The sequence below is a fragment of the Nannospalax galili genome, unplaced genomic scaffold, assembly GCF_000622305.1.
Source record: "Nannospalax galili isolate Female #2095 unplaced genomic scaffold, S.galili_v1.0 scaffold375, whole genome shotgun sequence".
NCBI classification, from domain to species: domain Eukaryota; kingdom Metazoa; phylum Chordata; class Mammalia; order Rodentia; family Spalacidae; genus Nannospalax; species Nannospalax galili.
In genome coordinates, this window is record NW_008337054.1 from 1,083,770 (window position 1) to 1,089,027 (window position 5,258).

Genomic DNA, 5,258 nt, shown 5'->3' on the forward strand with positions numbered 1-5,258 from the left:
CACACACACACACTCTCTCTCACACTCACACACAGAGTTGCTTTGTAGCCTATCGCTCCTCCCTCCTGTTGCCCTTTTTGCACTTGGCTCCCAGGCCACTGTGGCCTCTTGGTTTTCCTCCCTTCCACTTATGACTGCTCTGTCTGTCTCAACCTTCCTTCTTGCTGAACACCCCCTTCACCATCCCACCTCTACTAGTAGCCCAGGCACAGTCCACTGGCCTCTGCTCCACGTGATCCATCCTAATTTCTGAACATGGACACCATCCAGACCCAAATTTCCAAGTTCATTTCTAGTATGGATCTCATTCCTGAGTGCTGAACTCAGACATCCAGCTGACAGGTTGACATCTTCACTGGGATGTCTAATAGTCACCTCAACCTGAATACGCCAAAACTGAGCTCTCCCCCTCCTGTGTTCTTCCTTCTCTGCCCACAGTCTTCTTCTAAGCTTGGTTAACTGCAATTGCCTGTCCTCTCTCCTCCCAGTGTGATGGGCCCAAGTCTCCCAGAATACAGGTTCTGGCTCACACCTCCGCAGTGCACAAGTTTATCTGAGGTGAGGCAAAGACCACAGCAAATGTTGATGTGTTCAGAGTTGTATAACCCACAGGCACATGTCTACTTAGAAAAGTTTGATTTTGATTGCCAAAGAAAGCGAAACATCTCAAAACGAAGTTGAGCTATCTTTGGGCAGGATGCAAACCGCCCATGCGCATCTCACATCAGAAACGACGTGTGATTTCTTCCAGTCCTTCCAACTCAAAAAAGATGAACAGATTTAACTGATGCATTCTAAAAATAAATAAATAAGTAAATAATTAAATCTGCTTGAGCTGAAAACCAAGTATAAAAGTTGGGGGTTGGGGGCGCTCGGGGTGGTAGAAGGAGTTGAAGTAAAGGATAGTGGGGATTTTTTTTAACAGTATAGAAAAAAAGATATGACAGTACATTTGTTTTAGTTAACCATGAGCATTTTCTGTGGGGAAAAAAAGATTACTAAAGGTCACAGAAATAAGATTGGCTTGGAAAAGTGTATCGATGATAGTTAGAAATTAAATTGTCATACGTGCTTGGGGAGATTTATTTCTCAAAGTTGAGAACTGTGCTGACAGTCAAATCTCCTTCTAAAAATCTGTAATTTCAGGAACAAAGCCAGATGCTAAGATAAGCCCACTACAGGACCCCGATTTGGAGGTGTAGGCACACATGGCTACAGGCTGGCAGCTCGCCTCCTCCCAGGTCCTCCATATCTGGCCAGTGCCCCAGCTGGAGGTGGTATCCCTGTGGCCTGTCACACAGCCATGGCTCTGGCGCCTGGAGACACCAGTCCCCTCTTCTCTGGGCGAAGTTGAATTTTAGTTTACTGGACAGAAGCAAAACGTCCTTCTGAGGTCATAGGACACAGGTAAATAGTGTGTTGATTTCATTGTATGAGTTCCTCTACCCCTATGCTTTGGAGTGAGGGTTTATTCTTTTCATTCTCTCTTTTTTTTTTTCAGAAAAGAGATTTAAAGTGTTACTGTGGTGCAGAAAATCAATGCTTTTTAATCAATGGTAATTTCTCAGGCTATTTAAAATGACTCACGTGATTAGCTAAGCCTGCCACTGGTAGAAAAACAGTGCTGCTGCAGGGGAAATCTGCAAGTTTGGTCTGTCCCACCAGCATGTCTGTGGCTTCTTCTCAGTGGTTGAACGTTTACCTGGCAGCATTTACTGCTTCAGCTCAGGCAGAGCCAGTTTAACCATAATCATACTAGAGACTGCAGTTAGGATATAAAACTGACTTCACTATCACTGAAGCACTCAGGAGCTGTAAATGACACATGTACTGGGGCTGATGGCAGGGGGAATTGGAGGGTGGAGGAGATGGCCAGTGTGACTGCATTGCTGAGTAATAACTGAGCAAGAAATCAAAGGGACATATTGCTGCTAGGTGGCCTTTGGTTGGCTTGTGGGACCACTTCTTGGAAGAAGGACCATGGCCACTGGTGAGCTACTTACTCTGGGATACTGTCCTCATTGGCCTCTCTGAAGGGGACTTGTGCTCAGAGTTCTTTAGTGACATGCTTAGGACCACATGGCCAGGTACCTGAGACTTGGCTCCTGCTTTCTTTGAGTAGCTCAATAGTGGCATTTGCTGTGGTTTAGGAGAGAAGAAAGTCCTCAGGTCATTTCAAATCTGAACTGGGGGATCCATGATGAGCAGAAACCTGAGCCTACAGCCACCCAGATGCTGCAAGGTCAGGGCCAGCACAGTGCAGTGGCGGCCCCTAAGCAGAGCACTAACTGCATAAGACAGCCTGGTCATCCCTCTCCACTCTCCCTGGACAAGCCAGCAGCTCACATGTACCTTGCTTTGTTTCATCCAACCCCAGAGAAATGTTTTTCTAAAAAAGCACTGGCTTCATCCAAGCCATGAATGTGGGCTAAAACACCTAGTTCTGGTGACCAATCCTAATGGTGCATTTGGAGTACTGGAGTAGCCTCCAAATAGAGGGAGAGCCTGAGGCCTAGAGCCTGGCTTCCACCACACAAAGTCACAGCCCAGTGAACCAGCATAAATCAATGACCCTCATCAAAGGCCATCGCTACTGTTGTCAGACCAGCACCCTAGACAAGTGCTGCTCAGATCAAGTATCATAAGTGGAAGATGCCCAAGAGGAGCCTGGAGGCACACATGGGACATACTTTTATTTTTGATGATTTCAGAGATTTTAAAATGTTAAAGAAATTCTGGATGTAAATGTCCCTACAGTGATTTTGTCATTTTGTAGAGAAAGAAAACAAGCTTCCTGGCCAGCCAGCCCTTTCAGAATGGTCCAAGCTGTGGGCCCAGCCCCTCCTTCACAGCCCCTCACTACCACTCCCCCATCCTATTCATATTCTGATCTTCTACACCGAAAAGATGTTTTTCCAGAGAAAACATTTTCCATTTCTCCCAGAGAGAAAAATCTTGCTCTTGTTTTTAGAGCTGCTGTCAGAGGACTTCATCTGCCTATGGGGCTGGTGGCTGCAGATGTGGACTACAGAGGCAAGGCTTATTATACACATGGCCAAGCTTCAGGAAACTGGCCCACTGCTGGGCCGAGGGGTCACAGCCCAGAGGTAAGAAGGTCTCAGACTGTAATTCCTCTAGTTCTGTTGTCCAGCCCTGCAGGAATGAACTGTGCTTATCTATACACAGGAATAAAACTAGATAAGAAGTCCCTCAGCCCTTCCTGATCCAGAATTCCTGGTCAGTTAATGGAAATGAAAAGTGAAGACAAAGTTTCCTCTTTCATGGGGTGGGTAGGAGTCAGGTGCCACAGGGATGGTAGACAGGGTGTTTGTGGCAGGTATGGGGAAGCAGGGATTTACATCTCTTTCTGAAGGAAACCATGTTGAAACTGAGACTTGAAAGATGTGAAGAGGTGGTTTGGGGAAACCATACTGGCTACAAGGTAAGAAGTTGAAAGGCTGAGAAAGGAGATGCCTCCCACAGGCCTCTGAGAAGAGGGTGGTATCACTGGAGGCACAGTGGGTGGATACCAGATTTCACAACCACAGCCTGAGAAATTATTGGGATGCAGGCTGGGGGAAGAACAGAGGGGGTTAGGAAGAGGCCCAAGATTCAGAGGGGGGCAACTGTGGAGGGACGGTGGCATGTCTGATGTGTGGGGACCCTGCTGAAGGAGAAGGAAAGAAGGTTAGGTTGGTGACCGAGGAGCAGCTTTCCTACAGGGGACTGGTGGTGGAGAAAGGAACACAGGTCCAGCTGCCTAGGAGGTGCAGACAAGAATGCAGCTGGAAGAGGTCCAGGGTCCTCAGGCCATTGGGAACCTAAATGAGAACCCTGGCAGCATCCTTAGCAATCAAGTATTGATGCTAATTACAGAAAACAGGCTTCATTTGCATATTAACAACTAAGTGTACTAATTACAAATTAGCTTTATCTATTCATTAAAACAAGCCCAGGATGCATTTTTTACTTGGTAACCAATTGATAGCATTGAGTTTAAATTACTGTGCACCTGGAAGGAATGAATACCAGCTGCATTTTCTTGTGTGCATTATATAAATCAGACTGGCAAAAAGAGAGGTAGTAGCAATTTGAAACCAAAGAGGGGATTTGGTCTGGTTCCCTCGAAACCCCAGGCAGGCATGCTTATAAGAGCAATTTCCAGTGAAATTGTCAGGAAAGTCCAAAGTTTTCATATTACAGAAAGAAAAGTTGTGGATAGCTCTTTATTCCTGAGGGAGCAGGTCTCCCGAAGGTTCTCTGTGAGGTAGCTGTGCGGGGTGGATGAGGAGTGAAGAGTGAGTGGGGCTCAGTGGAGAGGATGGGAAGGAATCAGTGGTAGTTAGATGAAAAGCCAAGCCAGCCACCAATATAACACTAGCACCAAAAAAGCAAACATACACGCATACATGCACACACATACTCATCATGGTAGCTCTGGACTGTCCACCAACATACTGACCTGGCTATCACCCAGGTAAGAATGCCTCTTAAACCCTAGTTCAGACCTTTCCTTTTCCAGAAAGTGTTGGTGGCCCCTCAGGGCAGCCCTCCTGTGGGGTTCCTCCCCTTCCCTGGAAGTACCTCTTTCCTCCTTCACTGCAGGTTTCTGGTCTGCGACAGGTGTGCATACAACTGTAACTCCTTCTGGTTTGCTATTCTGTTGCTGCCATAAAACACTAACCAAAAACAGCTTAGGGGAGGAAAGCGTTTATTTCATCTTATACTTCCAGGTCACAATCCATCATTGAGGGAAGTGGAGCAGAAACCATGGGGGACACTGCTTAGTGGCCTGTTTCCTCTGGATTGCTTATTTGCTTTCTTATACCTCAGGCCCACCTGCCTAGGGATGGTGCCACCCACAGTGGGCTAGGCCCTTTCACATCAACCATTAGAACAGTTTCCCACAGACATGCCCACAGGCCAATCTGATGCAGGCTGTTTTTCAGTTGAGGGTCACTCTTCCCCAGGTGACTCTAGTTTGTGTCAGATTGACAATAAAAACCAGGACACTCCTGGAAATAAAGGAGGAGAGAAAATTCCTTTTAGCTTTCCTTCCCTCCTTCCAGGTCCCATTCTCCTGCAAGGCCCATAATTCCACCTCCGCTTTCCTCTGCCACTACAGGAAAGAGGAAACTCAGGTCTGAAAAGAGAGACAGGCAGGTTTCAAAGGACAGAGGGAGCATCAGTGATATAGAGCTCTGTCAGGCTTCTAGAGCCCTGATCCACCAGTTAGCACCCACAGAGGGAAGGGCTGG

General features: G+C 46.9%; 1 long non-coding RNA gene across 1 annotated transcript; it reads left to right on the forward strand.

Annotated features, from left to right (window-relative positions):
* LOC115070155 lies at positions 1-3,407 on the forward strand. The gene is made up of 3 exons (XR_003849356.1): positions 1-558; positions 1,147-1,407; positions 2,972-3,407. It is a non-coding gene; the product is annotated as an uncharacterized LOC115070155 (long non-coding RNA).
* The last annotated feature ends 1,851 nt before the right edge of the window (positions 3,408-5,258 follow it).